This window comes from Dipodomys merriami, unplaced genomic scaffold (assembly GCF_024711535.1).
Source record: "Dipodomys merriami isolate MVZ:Mamm:240054 unplaced genomic scaffold, mDipMer1.0.p SCAF_1370, whole genome shotgun sequence".
Classification (NCBI taxonomy): domain Eukaryota; kingdom Metazoa; phylum Chordata; class Mammalia; order Rodentia; family Heteromyidae; genus Dipodomys; species Dipodomys merriami.
The window spans coordinates 140,852-157,145 of record NW_027202683.1 but is presented as its reverse complement, the minus strand read 5'-3'; the positions used below and the strand labels follow the sequence as shown (position 1 = coordinate 157,145).

Below are 16,294 nucleotides of genomic sequence, written 5' to 3'. Positions count from 1 at the left end.
AAACTTTTCCCAGGACAGAATGCAGCCATTGTTATGTTTAGCAAATAATTAACCTGTCAAACTGGGCGCCAGTGGCCCTTGACTATAAACCTAGCTACTCAGGAGGCAGAGATCTGAGTATGCCAGTAAAAAACCAGCTTGGGAAGGATAGGCCTTGAGACACTTATCTCCAAGAAACCACCAGAAAACTGGAAGTGGCACTGTGGCTCAAGTGATAGAGAGCTATACTTGAGCTGAAGAACAGAGAGACAGCCCCTAGGCCTAGAGTTCAAGTCCCATGACCAACAAAATAAAGAAAAAGAAAGAAGGAAGGAAAAAAGAAAGAAAGAAAGAAAGAAAGAAAGAAAGAAAGAAAGAAAGAAAGAAAGAAAGAAAGAAAGAAAGAAAGAAAGAAAGAAAGAAAGAAAGAAAGAAAGAAAGAAAGAAAGAAAGAAAGAAAGAAAGAAAGAAACCTGTCATGATGAGAGATATGGCAAAGCTCAAGCCTTTGCAGATAAAGACATCCTGACCTGGGAGATGGCTCAAAAACAGAGGCACTGTTACCTTCTCCTGGTAAGAACCAAAGCTCCCACTGGAGCCCATACCATTAGAATAGAGCAGATGCCCAGCACATGCCTACAGCCCCAAGTCAGTGTGACCAGAGTGATTAGCAGCCAAGCTTCCAAGTCCCCTTTGATTCCTGCCTCCTGGGCACATTGTGGGCCAGCTCAGAAGGAGGTTTCAGAAGAGCATAAAGAGCCATGAAGCAAAGCAGTCGTGTAGAAACGCAAAGCACATGACTCTCACCTCTGGGATTCCAGAGTTATTCTCAGATTATTTTGTGGATAAGAAGATGTGAGTGAATCATCTTGCTTCCTGAAAAATATCTCTGTATAGGTAGGCACTCTTTGCCTCACACTGAAATGCAACCACTTGTCCAAAGGCTGGTCTCATCTGTGGCCAATAAATTTCCTTTTCCCAGCCATCACCCCTTTAACAGACATCTGTATGTTGGCTGATAGCACATCCATGAATGGAGATGTACCTGTGAAGGGTTTGAAACCATAGTGGTCCATGATGTCCTATCACCATTTCTCTCCCACTGTCATCTCAGAATTAGACCAGAAGCTGGTTGCAATCACAGCACATATCAACACAAGACTGTCAATACCAGAACCTTGTCAAAGTCTACTTTAAAGATACCTTTCAGTTTCAATCTATGTCTGACAGAGTATCTACCCCCTACTTTTTTGGTCTAGGATATGTGTAGCTATAAACTAGGAGACTTTTTTTTTAATTGTATTTTATTTTATTTGAGAACATACTGTACAGGGGGGCTACAATTACATGGGCAGGATAATGCATACATTTCTTACCAAACATTGCAGCCTCCTTAAACTAGGAGACTTTTAGAGAATAAGATTAGAGAGAATGGGTCTCCTGGACAGGATCTGCTATAGGTACGACAAGTTGGAAGGAAAAAGGAAACAGCATAAGGAAATATCATTAACATGGCCAAAGTGGTCAAAAGACACCTCTCCAATGCAAGAATGTCTGTTCTTGTCAGGCCATGGCCTGGTATGGTGGTGCCACTATACACTCTGGTCCCATTAGAGTAACATAAATGTCATGGCTTCTTCCTTCCACGGCCTAGGCTGACTACCAGAGGTTAATTCCCTGTTTCTACCTCTGCTTTCTAAAAGGGTACACACATCAAGGGGCTTTCTTCTTCCCCCCTACAAATATTCTACCAATGTTCCCTCATTTCACAACTCCTCATTGCCAATCTGGGTGCTGCTTTTCTATGAGTCCTAATGTATCCTCTCCTGAGCCTAACATTTGTTGCCTTTCCTCCTTTTGGTGCTGGGGACTGAACTGAGAGTCATGTGTTTGCCAGGGATGTACTCTACCACTGAGCTGCATCTTCACCTCTGAACTTTGTTTATCATACTTGTCAAGAACTCTATTAAGTATTTGATACAATTACTAAGGTACATGAGAATAAGGGAGATGCTACACTTAGCAATTGGACAAAAAATCACCTATCTATAGGAATCACCTCCACATTAGCTTGTGTGGCAATGAATGCAGAGCTCTGGCTAGGAGAAAACAAAAGTCATGCCTGAAAAATACATGGGGGTCTACTGGTAAAATTATCAACAGGAGTTTTCTAAGGAGTGAGGCATGAGTCATTAATTATGAACCAAGAACTACTTCTTCAAAAGTGTAAAGAAATAAGCCAAAGCCACCAGAAAAGACTCATGAAAAGACTCATAAATGAGTACTTAAGAGAAAACAAAAATGTTCTTAGTCAAACACTGGTAGATAGGATGGGTGGTGCCTCCATCACAGCTTGGCCTCAATCCTTAACCCACTGAGGAATGAGAGTGCCTTGGCCAGGCCTGCCTTCAGTTCTGACCCAGCAACCTTAGAAGATTTGGGGTCATCCAACCTGGTCAGTTCTAGGACTAGAGTCCTAGGGGAGTCAACACTTACTCCCTAGGACTCCCACAATGGAAGCTATTTGCACTTTGATCTCCCTGGGGCAAGGACACAAAACCTGCTTCTAGTCATAGATCACTCTCTGGGACAGTTTTACTTTCTAATGAGTGAGACCAGCTTGGCTTAAAGACCTCTATCCCACCCCTCCCTACCCTACCCCAACCTCAGGCCTGGTAGAGGAAAACTTACGGAACTTACCATCTCCCAACTTTACTAGCAACAAGGGACTTGCACCTCACCCAGAAGTACCTTTTCCTTAGAGCTTTCTATAATTTGCCATATTCCCATAGCCCTGTTTCTGAAGAAAAAGGTGCTCTTACAGGTTATTGGTGGCCATGGAGGAATGCTTGGCACAGACAACCTGCCTGGAGCCTCACTGAAAGAAGAATGAAAGATTCTGGCAAAAAGAACCAGTGACTGATTTGGCCTCCAGTGAAAACAGAAGTGTTTACCTTTTTCCTGGCTATTGTAGGTTCTAAGCAATTGAGATTTCTGTTTCACTCACGTAAAGTAAACATACCCAACAGGCTAGATCCAGCCATCCCTTATATCCTTACAACACCCTGTGGGCCTCAGACAGCTTTGACTGCTGGAAAAGTGAACGTGAGAATGGGTCATTGGGACAGGCCATGTCTCCCCTCCTCTCCTTGACTTGGAAGTACTGTGTCAAGCAGTTCTTGATACACTATGGGACTGGTCAGCTTCTCAGCCTCTCACTCCCTCAAACAGCTAGAGTCACTTCTGTACTTAAAGCTCCAGACACCTTGAGAAACTACCCTGGAAACCAGGAACTTGCACTCATCCTGTGAGTGCTGCTTCATTGCCAATTGAACTCTAAACACAGGGATCAGTGTTCCTGATACTGTTTCTGGGGAATGTGACTGAAATCCCTCTGATGGGACATGAGACAAGAACCTGTGGTTGTCTGAAGAAGTAGCATCTGGATCTAGTTTTCTTTCTCTTCAAACTGCTTTTTTGCTACTTGCATGCTTTTGAGAGATTGAAAACTATAAAACTGGGCCAGGGGGAAAAACAACATTGGCACTTGTCATCCTCCTCTTCAAAATAGCAGAAAAACCATGAATTTAATACTCCTCTTGAGTACCAGTCCTATATTGTTAAGATTAAATCCTTCTGGCCAAATTTATATTTCAAATACACTGAAAGAATAAAAAGGATTCTAAAGAAGAATAAGGGCTCAGGGTATAAAATGTATACTTCTTTATTTATACAAATAGGGTTTTAAAACAATCATATTTAAAAGAAATCTGCATTTTTACATTCACCGTCAGTGAGTTCCTGACAGAGAAGGCTGAGCATGATGATACATAGCAAGGTCCCACTGCAGGACAACAGTAGCTCAGGAAAGCACCATTTATTTGAGAAGCCGTAGGCGGGCTCTGGCATTCCTGTTGCACTGCTAGCAATGGGAAGTCTTAAACCTCTTCTTCCACAAGACTTCTTCAAATTCCCCCTGTTTATCAGCAGTGGCATCTTTGCATTGCTGGTACTTGGACACCGGGTTGTTGATGTTGCTCTCAGCCTCAGTGAACTCCGTCTCATCCATACCCTTGCCTGTATACCAGTGCAAGAATGCCTTGTGCTGCAACATGGCACTGAACTGCTCTGAGGTGTGCTTGAAGGGTTCCTGGATGGCCGTGTTGTTACCAATGAATGTGGCCAACATCGTGAGGCCATGTGGGGGGATGTCACACACAAGTGTCTTCACGTTGTTGGGGATCCATTCTGCAAAGTAGCTGCTTATTTGTTCTGCAAGTTGAGCATCTGCTCATCCACCTCCTTCATGGACATGCGGCCTCGGAAGATGGCAGCCGCTATCAGGTAGCAGCCATGGTGGGGATCACAGGTTACCATCGTGTTCTTGGTGTCAAACATCTGCTGGGTGAGCTTGGGCCCTGAAAGAGCATTGTACTGCTGGCTGGCATGGCTGGACAGGGTGCAAGGCCAGGCATGAAGAAGTTCAGGCAGGGGAAGGACACCATGTTCACAGCCAGCTTGCTCAGGTCTGCATTCAGCTGGGCAGGGAAGCACAGGCAGATGGTGACCTTGCTCATGGTAGCCAACACCAGGTGGTTCAGGTCTCCATAGGTGGGCATGGGCAGCTTCAGGGTGCAAAAGCAGATGTCATACAGGGCCTCGTTGTCAATGTAGAATGTTTCATCTGCATTTTCCACCAACTGGTGGACAGACAAGATGGTGTTGTAGGGTTAGGTGAGGATGATAGGGTTAGGTGGATAAAGGCTCAGCCCAGCACTGGGAACTAGTGTCTGGACGTTAGGGAGGAGGGGTGCCTGTTAGCCATCTCCTATGGACTATGATGACATATCAAATATGAAGTTGTCTGGTCTGAAACTCTGGCCAAATGGTTCCGATCTCACTGAGTCTAAGGTGCCAGTGTCCAACATCTTGGGCAAGGGCATGACACTGAAGGTGTTCATGATGCTGTCTGGGAACTCCTCTCGGATCTTATTGAGAATCAGGGTGCCCATGCCTGACCTGGTGCCACCTCCCAGGGAGTAGTGCAGCTAGAAACCCTGGAGACAGCCACACCTTTCTGCTCACCACTTCCAACACTGACTCCACCAGCGCGGCTCCCTCTGTGTAGTGGCCCTTGGCCCAGTTATTGCCTGCCCTGTTCTGGCCTATCAGACACAAAGACATGATGAGACACATACTCCAGGAATAATGACTGTGCTATATGCATTGTGAAGACTATAGGCTCCTCTGAGCAACTTTGGCTATTATTTTAGATACACTTTGGTGAAATAAAGGAAATGTTTTCTTTTTTTGGGTCCAGTCATGGGCCTGAACTCTGGGCCTGGGCGTTGTCCCTCAGCTCTTCAGCTCAAGGCTAGTGCTCTACCACTTAAGCCACAGCACCACTTCTGGCTTTTATTTCCTGCTTATATGGTGCTGAGGAATCGAACCCAGGGCCTCATGCATGCAAGGCAAGCACTGTACTGCTGAGCCACCTTCCTAGCCCTCAGGAAATGTTTTCAATGTGTCTGGGACCCTACAAATCACCCAGGTTCTAAAGAAAGTAAAGACAATGTGGAGGAAGATACATTTTAACCCAAACCACGTGCGTACTTCTAAAAATGAGCAGAGCCTGGGGATGGGAAGGGGTCTCAGTGGTAGAGTGCTTGCCTCACATGCACAATGCCGTGGGATCGATTCCTCAACACCACATAAACAGAAAAAGCCAGAAGAGATGCTGTGGTTCAAGCGGTAGAGTGCTTGCCTTGAGCTGAAGAGCTGAGGTACAGTGCTCAGGCCCAGAGTTCAAGCCCCACGACCGACCAAAAAAAAATGAACAGAGCCTGCCTCAATACTGGAAAAGTACTTACTTTCACAGGAGGAACAGGAGAACAGAATGGTAAGAGGGAAGCTAAGCTGCAGGCACTTGTCTGCACCTTGCTCATACATAGCTGTGCTTTGATTTCTGGTGTCCTGAAGTGGTTCCCTGTTATTGCCAGGTATTTGAAATGGCCAGCAGCGCTGAAACCTTGTTGGAGGCATTCCCTGCTCGCTGTTCATTCCCTTCAGAGGCTGTTTGCAGACTGGCATTTATCTGTGCTGATTGAGTGGCCAGGGACATGACTCCCATGGACTGAAATAGGTAGGTTAGGTGAGGATGATATCTAGATGGATAAAGGCTCAGCTCAGCTCTGGGAACTGGAGTGCCTGGATGTTAGGAAGGAGGGGTGCCTATTAGCCATCTTCCATGGACCATGCTGACCTACTAAATATGAAGTGTCTGGTCTGAAACTCTATGGTTCCAATCTTACTGAGTCTAAGGTGCCAGGCTCTACGTCCACCATGATGGCCCGAGGAACATATTTGTTGCCTGTGGGAACAAGAGTTGACTTAGGCCTATACTTGACAAGGAACTTAGGGGCAGAGCTTATGATTCTAAGTGGCTCTCAGCATTCATTACAGAAATTACAGCATTTCAGACATGGAAACAGAAAAGATATCTTGAGAATGAATCACCATGCAAGAGGCTTCAGCAACTTTAAGGACGTTTGCAGTTGTCTATTTCCATGCATTTCATTCCTTTGCTTTGGGCATGGTGGCTGAAATCTCAGCTACTCAGGAGGCAAAGATGAGCATCAGGCTTTGAGTCTAATGGGGCAAAAGAAAGATGACAACACCTTTTCTTGTTGTTGTTGTTCATGGTGGGGCTTGAACTCTGAGCCTGGGCTGAGTCCCTCAGCTCTTCAGCTCAAGGCTAGCACTCTATCACTTGAGCCACAGTCCCACTTTCAGTTTTCTGAGTTGTTTATTGTAGATAAGGTCTCAGGGGCTTTCCTGCCCAGGCTGAATTTGAACCATGATTCTCATTTCTCAGCCTCCTGAGTAGCTAGGATTACTGGTGTGAGTCATCATTGCCTATCAGCAAGAACCTTTCTCTTTTTTTGTTAATTTTATTTTTATTGTAAAGGTGCTGTATAGAGGAGTTACAGTTACATGAGTAAGGAAATGAGAACATTTATTGTTGAACATTGTTACCCACTCCTTTGTTGTTCTCCCTTTCCTTCCCCAATTAAAAGTAGCTAGGTGCAGAGCACCATTGGCTCATGCCTATAATCTTAGCAACTGTGGATTTGGAGATCAAAGGATCGCTGTTCAAAGCCAGCCTCGGCAGGAAAGTCTGTGAGACTCTTATCTCCAATAAACTAATAGAAAACCAGAAATGGCACTGTGGCTTAAGTGGTATGGCTGCTTGTCTTGAACAGAAGAGTTGGGGCACAGTGCATAGGCCCAGAGTTTAAGCGCCACTGCTGACAAAAAAACAAACAAAACAAAAGAGCCAGGTGTGGCTCTTCAGCAAGTAAATGTAGAGGAATTCAAGTATAATGCTTTCCTGGGGAAAATACATAAAATACATATTTCTTGTGTTATAATGTTTCAATAATTGTTATCAAATAGCACATTTCCCTGTATTCAAATACTCAGAGCAACCTTGGGCAATTACTTGCAATTTGCCATTTAACCTGATTTTTCAAAAGGGATATCAGTTAAAATAATATAAACATGAGTTTGAGATTGCCCCCTTCCTAAACAATCACATGAAGAAAACTGGCCATCCTTCCTGATATGCAGGATCTAATAAAGACACAACATAAAATACTGCTCATAGGAGTGACACAATCCCACACAACTCTCAACCAAGGAACCACAAGATTAAAGTCTTATATCTTACTTAAGCAATATCAACACAAAATACCAAGGTGAGGACATCCCCAAATGTAGATCCATAAAACTCAAATACATTAAATAGCTCTGTCCTTTTGTTTGCACTTTTTCATTGGTTTATTACACAGGAAAACCAATTATCTACGATTCTGTTTGTATACAATAATGTAGAATGGAAACTCTTTATATAAAATTAAATGAATTTCACATTGACATTTACAAAAACTGAAAATCTACTCTGTAGACTTCAGTAAGGTTGTTTGTATTAGGAAAGACAATATGAATCATTTAAAAGCAGTGTTTACACATTATTATTGGGTTTTTCTACATCACAACAATGTTTTTTACTTTAAAAACCTTAAAAAGAATTTATTGTTGGCTAAGTATTCATATTCAAAATGCTGAAGTCCAGAAGTGTTATAGATTTCAGGGTGAGACACTTTATTTATGCTTTGTGATTTGGACTATTCACATATATATTAGTGACTGAACATCCCTCTTTAAAATTTTAAAATTTTCAATTTCAAAAATTTTCTTTTTAGAAATTTAATCTGTATTTTAAAGAGGGCAATGCAACTGGGCTCTGGTTGCTGAAGGGTGAAATTCTAGCTACTCAAAAGTCTGAGATCTTAGGATCGCAGATTGAAGCCAGCTGGGGCAGGAAATTCTGGGAGACTCTTATCTCCAAGAAACTACCTGAAATAGTTGGTGCCATGCCACCTCCTATGCCACCTCTGCATGAGATCGTGTTAGACAAAGAGCTTTAAGGAAGCATGCCTGCAGGAAGAGGGTGTTGGTTCAAGGCATCCCATACACTTGGCTGCACCTTTATAGCCTCTACCTTTATTCTTACTATATTCTTCTTGGCTGTACATTCGTTGCTTTTATTCTCATTTTGGCTATTTTTCTATTGATCCGTGAACAGAGCATGTTGTTTCTTTCCAGTCCAATGGAGATGACTTCTCTAAATAATAAAGACTAGGACCAAAGATTAAATGTGGGCGATGCCCCAATCAATCTATCATCTGATGTGACGCTGCCTCCAAAAACTCCTACAACTTCACAAGCGGTTTTGCAGCTCACGCATAGTAAACATAAAAACTTAAAATTTCCAAATATGTTACAACAAGCAGAATTAATGAATTAAACTAAGCTAGAAGGAGTTATCCCAGAAGCCCAGAGAGTTCTAAAAAAAGGAACCCCTGATAATAAAAGGAAAAGAAAGATTGAAGAGATGAAGGACAATGCCTATGCCCAGAGTTGAAACCCCATGACAAGAAAAAAAAATCCAGGTGTGGCTAGTCAGCAAGTACAGGTAGGGGGAATTCAGTAAAAGGCTTTCCTGAGGAATTCACAAGTGTATACTCAAAAATTAAAACAAAATATATGGTGGAGTGGCTCAGGTGGATACAGCACTTGACTTACAAGATGGAGGCCCCAAATTCGAACTACAATACCACCCTAAGAAAGGCAGGAACTCCTTCCTTGTCATTAGTATTCCTAGGGACCTATTCTGCCACGGTATTGGAAGCCAGTTGGGAGACACTCACTAGCTGCCTCATTGTAATACACCTCGATTCTCTGCAGCTGTAAGCTGCTGTCTACATAGTAGTTTCCAGTGCAGTCAATGTTGTGCTCATTGCTTAGCATTTCCCAAAACTGAGATGGAAATAGAAGTGTATTATGGCCTAGAATGTTAACTGTCCAAACAATGGATTTTAAAATAACTATAAGAAACCCAAGTCCTGTTGACACAACTATTTTTGTAAAAAAATTAGATTTTTTAAATTAAAAAAGCACAAAAATTGATAGTATTTTAGCTTTGTTAATCTCTTTGCTATCTTGCTGAATAGAAGACATCTGGGTTCTCCTATGAGTATTCTATCTTATGGGATACCATATTCTGTTTGGATTCTATGACCAGAACCTGGTCTTATATGGACATTAAGTTGCCAAAGCAGTAACTTGAAGACTCAGCTAGAAGGGTCTCCAGAACCCCAAGGGTCCTCAGAGCATACACTGATTTAGACAACCACTGATTAAGGAAACACCCAACTTAAGGGAACTGAGTTAGGGCATGAAAACTCAGAGAAATTTGCATTAAGGTGGACGAACTGTTCTCAATTATCTGATACTCATCAGTTGACAAAAAGGGAATCCTCTGTATCTGTCAGCTCAAAGACACTGCACTCCTTTCATTCAAATCAGACCAAAAATGCATTAGTCTATTCCCAGGAAACTAAGTACAATGACTTGAGTCTCAGGTAAGACAAAGACATGCAAGCCTTGCTTAAAAAACCACACCCACCTGGGCCACACAAATTAGGGAAATTGGGGAAACTATCTGGGGGACTTGATTTCCAGGAGGTTAGGGACTACTATGGAGCCCCACCTACCTCAGCCTAGACATGACCACCACCACCTGCACCCTCCAACCCCATCCTCTTCCTCCTCATCCCCCTAAATTTGAGACTAGGATCCTAGGCCAGTGTCATGCTCCCCTTTGCGCCAATCTGGTTGCCACAGTGGCTTGCCGGTATGTACATGATCTCCCTCACGGTGTAGGGCTGCAGAGCAGTTGGATGCGTGTCCTCAGCAGTGGTGTACACAGAGGCAAACAGGTAGGGCTGGGGAGCAGGAATCTGACACAGCCAACTCAGATCCCCATTTAAACCTCTGGTTGTTACAGGGGCAGAGGAGATGGGGTGGACTTGATAGGCAGAGCCAGTAGGTGCTCCAGCTCATTCTCCCTACTGCTGGGTAATCAGAGATAGCTACCTGTTATCACTTAGCCCTGGCATCCAGCTGTCAGCCTCAAGTCAATTAGCACAGCTGCCACTCTATTTGGAACCTCTTGTCACACTGCCATCCACGTCCCACCCTGACTCACAAGAGAGGCTGAACCCTGGAATCCAGGAAGCAAGAGGAGGGGCTTCCTTTACACAAGGTACTTGTGCCAGAAGCCAAGAACAAGCCTACCTTCTATTTTTGATAGGAGGGCCTAGAACTGAAGGGGCACGTTCAGCTGTGATCCCAAGAACAAGCACAAACTGTTGGATTCCATGACTGATTTCCATTCTGGGAAGAGTCAGGGGCTTAGGGCCTTGCCTTCATACTCAGGTTTTCTTTTCTTTTCTCTTAAAAGCAGCTTGCTTTATTACTTAAGCCATAGGTCTACTACAGTCTACTTTTTGTTTCATTTGGCTTTTGCTCCAAGCATGAGAACTCAGCTCCTGCTCTGTGTGTGTGTGTGTGTGTGTGTGTGTGTGTGTGTGTGTGTGTGTGTGTGTGTGTGTGTGTGTGTGTGTGTGTGTGTGTGTGTGTGTGTGTGTGTGTGTGTGTGTGTGTGTGTGTGTGTGTGTGTGTGTGTGTGTGTGTGTGTGTGTGTGTGTGTGTGTGTGTGTGTGTGGCCGGAGTTAGGCACGTTGGTGTTAGGGCTTGAAATTAAGGCCTGGTGACTCTTTTTGAGATTTTTACTATTATTGAGATTAGGTGATTACCTAAATTTCTCTTATTTCAGAATATTGTGGAATAGTGATATTTAGTTGAAGTCACAAACATATTTTAACCTTCACAATGCAAATTGTCATTATTATGGTTGTTAAAGTTTGTGAATTCTATAAGCTTTGACAATACAATTCTATAAGCTTTGACAATACAATTATTTCTCCCAGGTGATATATACATTTCTTTCCTTTTGCTTATTGTAAGACGTTCTGTCTTTCACTCTCATTCCTCTCCTCTCTTTCTGAGGTTTTATTGATTTACTTAGTTAACTGAAGGGTAGGTGGCTCTACTACTTGAGCCACAGCTAAACTTCTGCCTTCTTTAAGTGATTAATATGAGGCAAGAATTCCATGGGTAGTCCAGGGCAGTACAGAAAGGCTTGAAATCTGATGATCAGAGTTCAAAGTCAGCCTGGGCAGAAAAGTCAATGGGACTCTTATCTCCAGTCAACCTAATAGGTGGAAGATAGTAGAGCTGTAGCCTTGAGCAAAACACTTCAATTTTAAGTCCCTCAACTGAACACACTGAAGCAAGTTTCATGGACTTTCCTGTCCAGTATGGCTTTGAACCATGACCTACAGATTTCCGTTTCCTTAGCATTCAGAATTATAAGTGTGAGTCAACATTTACAAATCTTTAATTACCTCTTCTTTCACCTTTTCAGTTATTTATTCTTTCTTTCTTTCCTTTTGACATTTGTTATTAGGCGCTAGCTCTTATGCTGTTTTTTTGTTTCCCTTGAAACTACCATGCCCTACAACTTTGACCACAGGTAAACTACAGGCTGTTTTTCTTTTTTGCAGCTCTTTTTCTAGGGCTTAAACTCAGGTCACAGTGACTGAGGTTCTATTTTTTTTAATTGAGTGGTGGTTCTTAGGTCTTGAAATTAAGTCAAGATGACTTTCCTTGAGGTTTATTTATTTTTACCTTAATAGTAGCTGGTTTCACTACTTGAGCCACAGCTCAACTTTTGCATTTTTTGTGGTTAATAGGAGATTAGAATATCAATAGAAAGTCAAGAGCATTACAGAAAGGACTGAAATCTGAGAATCATGGTTCAATGCCAGTCTTGGGCAAGAAAGTCAATGAGACAATTATCTCTAACAACCACCAAGAGGTTAGAAGAAGTAGACCTGTAGCCATGAGCAAAACATAGCAAGTTCAAGCCCCCATACTGAACACAGTAAAATATGTCTCCTGTACTTTCCTGCCTGGGCTGGCTTTGAACCACAGTCCTCAGTTTTCAGTAATCTGAGCAGGTAGACTTACAGTTTTGATTTAGAAAGCCTTAATAGCTCCTTTTCCACCTTTTCATTTATTTGATTGTCCCTTCCCCCTTTTTCAAAGTTTATGTCCTTTATTATTAGGGCCTACTCATTTATGCTCAGTATTTAATTAATTAATTTATTGATATTGTCAGTTGGGGGCTTGAACTCAATGCCTAGGAACTGTCTGTCAGGGACACAGCAGGTACACTACTATTTTCAGACACAGTGCCACTTCTACTTAGTTGGAAAAAAAACAGTCACCAGGGGACTTTTTAGCCGAGGCTGGCTTCCAAATGTGATTCTCAGATCTAAGCTTCCTGAGTAGCAAGGATTACAGGCATGAGCCAGAGGCACCTGGCTTGTTTTTTTAGATCAAAACTAGCAGGCTCTACATTTAGGCCACACTACTTCACTGTCCATGAGATTTTTGGCCTTTTGTTTTTTGCTCAAAGCTAGCAGGAACAAAAACTCAACTCCTGAGGGTTCTTTTGGGGGGGGAGGGGAGGCTTGAATTCAAGGCCTAGTGACTATGAGGGTTGTTTTGTTTTATTTTGGGTATTTTGTTTTTCATTTCAAAGCTAGCAGGCTCTACTACTTGAGCCTCAGCTCAACTTCTGCCTCTATTTTTCTTTTAGTGGTTAATAGTAGATAAGAGTCCCATGGGAACCAAGGCACTACACAGTATCCTAAAATCTAAGGATTACAGTTTAAAGCCAGCCTGGGCTAGAAAGTCCATCAGACTCATCTCCAATTAACCAGATGAGACAGGAAGTAGTATTTTTAAACTTGAGTAAAAACCCTCAAGTTCAAGCCCATGTCTAGCACACTCAAAAAGAAGTTAGTTGGACTTTCCTGCCCAGGCTGGATTCGAACTGTAATCTTTACATTTCAGCTTGGATTAAAGATATGAGTCTATATTATAAAAAACTAATTGGCTCTTTTCTTCTTCACATACATTTATTTATTTGTTGGTTCTCTCTCTTGTTTTTAGGGCCTCACCAATCTTGCTGAAGGATAGAATGCTCTAAAAGTTTAGTAACAGTTGCAATTTGGTTCATTTTTTGGTTTTGGTGATTAGTAGGAGGGAAGTATAGACACTCCCACAAGGTCCTGAATTATACTGATTGCGGTTCATTGTCAGAGGACAAGGAAAGTTCATGAAATTCTTATCTCAAATTAACCTCCAAAAGATTGGAAATGGTCAAGCAAAAACTTGTAGATCATATCCCAGAAAGGAACACACACACACTCATACACACACACACACACACACACACACACACACACACACACACACACACACACAATGGGCTTTTTACACACACATACACACACACACACACACACACACACACAATGGGCTTTCCTGTCCTGGCTGGCTTGGAATAGTAATGCTCGATTTCAGTGTTTTGAGTAGCTAGAATTTCAAGTGTGAGCCACCAGTTTCTTGTTAATTTTTATCATTTCTAAGACTCTTTGTGCTCTCTTGTACTTTTTTAAAAATTTATTTTGTGGTTGTCTTAGTGCTAGATCTGTTTTTCACTTACCTTTTTATAAAACTTTTTTTTCTTAGCTTTATCTTAGCTTTTTTTAGGCTCAAGGTTGCTGCTCTACCACTTCAGCCACAGTTCCACTTCTTTTTGCTGATTAGTTGGGAATAGGAGGCTCATTGACTTTCCTACCCAGGCTGGCTGTGAACCACAGTCCTCAGATTTGAGGATACTGTGTAGTGCCCTTGAATTCCTGTGGGACACTTCTGTCCTATTTACCACCAAAAGATAAAGAGAGTGGGGCAGAAGTTGATCTGTGGTTCAAATAAGAAAGCCTGCTAGCTTTGAATTTAAAAAAATACTTGGAAGTCTAATTCTGGTACTAATTGTACACTATTTAAACAAAACAAAACAAAACAAAAAACAAAAACAACTTATGCGCAGTGACCAGGTAATTAGGATTCCTAACTGATAATCTGAACTCATTTCCCAAAGCCTTTTTAAGATATATATGGTCATTTGTGTCAGCTGAGGAGAGATTAAAGAACAAGGCTTTACAGGCCAGTTACTCAGGACTTGGAAATCAGGATCCATTGGCAAAGCTTTTCAGAAAATGACTAAAAACTCACTCTTCACAATTCCAAATTGTTCTTCCTTCTGTGCAAGGGAAAGAGGGATGAGAAGGAAGAAATATGGGAACTAAGAAACCTCAAACAAGGTAAGTTATGTTAACTTTATTAGATAAAGTAAAACATAGGTGTACGGTGTGCATTCCAGAAAAGGACATGTCACCTCTGTGTGGATCCCAGTTAATTTAGTTAATCGATGGTAAGAAGTAAAACCCACTATTGTATTTATAGAAAGGAGGTACATGGCAGGCAAGTCAGTTCACTAACTTCAAGGATTTTGAACATAAAGGAGTGAAAGTGTTTGATTCTGTTTGGGCAACAGGAAGGAACAGAGCTGAGGAGGACTGAGATGTGCAGACATTCCCCAAGAAAGATCTCACTGACATCAATTCTTCAGATGCATGCTGGTTGCCAGTGGCTTATGCCTGTAATACTACTCAGAAGGCTTAGATCTGAGGATTGTGGTTTGAAGCCATCTGGGATAAGAAAGTTTGTAAGTCTTTTATGTTTTACAACTCAAGAATATTCATATTTGTTGCTAATTGCAACCCAAGGCAGTGCAATAGGATACCAAGCTGAAGAAAATTAGAAAATACCAGACAGGTATAGAGAAAAAGAAAAAAAAATCAATGAGGACCTTGGGTACCAAGGCTTACTGGCACCTGGGCCCCAGGTCACACAAGCAATCATATTTATTTGAATTCATGCTGGGAATGTTACCATGGATACATGCAAAAATGAAGCTTCTATATTGCAATCAGAGCCACCACAGTGAGTGAGAAACACTGGTTCCCTTTTTGTTTTGAGAAAGGAGAATGCAACCCAGAGAAAATCCAGACATTTGGTCTATTTTATCTAGCTTCCTAGGTTAAGTTGTCAATTCTTTTACCTCCCAGGCTTCAAGGCCTTTAAAGCACTATGGAAGGGGGCAATAGTTTAACCCTCTCCAGAGCTGTGCTTTTTTGTAAAATTGTGAAAATACCATACAGAGGAGTACAATTACATTGGCAAGATAGTGAGTACATTTCTTATCAAGCATTCTTACCTCCTCCTTTGTTTCCCCTTACCATCCCTTCCCCTCTCAACCCCCCTTCTCTCCCTCCATCCCCCACCGAAGTTGTAAAGTTCGTTTTTCAACATAACATCTTATACATTTCATTGTTGTAATGGGGTCACCTGTAACCCTATTTATATATTTATTTATTGATTGATTTTTTTATTGTGAAAATACCATACAGAGGAGTTACAATTGCATGGGCAAGATAATGAGTACATTTCTTATTAAGCATTGTTGCCTCCTCCTTTGTTTTCCCTTCCTATCCCTTTCCATCTCCCATCCCTCCCCCCATCCCTCCCCACACCCCTCCCTCCCGCTCTTCCTACCCCCCCCAAGTTGTAAAGTTCGCTTTTCGACATAATGTGTTGTACATCTCATTGTTGCAATGGGTCCACCAGTATCCCTATTTAAACAATTTGTTTTTCTTCCCTTCCTTTCCACAAATTATACCAACATCAAATACAGTGAAAGCAGGGCTAATACCATGGGGGAGGTACATATAAAGCAACAAAGAAATCATTTTATAAGTATGTTGGAAACAATCTCAAGAAAGAAAAAAACTTTGAATCCTTATCTTGGGGTTCATTTCACCTAACATCAACTTGTCTGACAGTTTCTGTTTGTCTCAGACATATACTAGTT

The 16,294-nt window shown here is 42.0% G+C and overlaps 1 pseudogene; it reads right to left on the bottom strand.

The window, feature by feature from the left end:
- Positions 1-3,901: 3,901 nt before the first annotated feature.
- The window catches only part of LOC138825523 (tubulin beta-2A chain-like), a 73,652-nt pseudogene continuing 61,259 nt past the window's right edge, over positions 3,902-16,294 (bottom strand).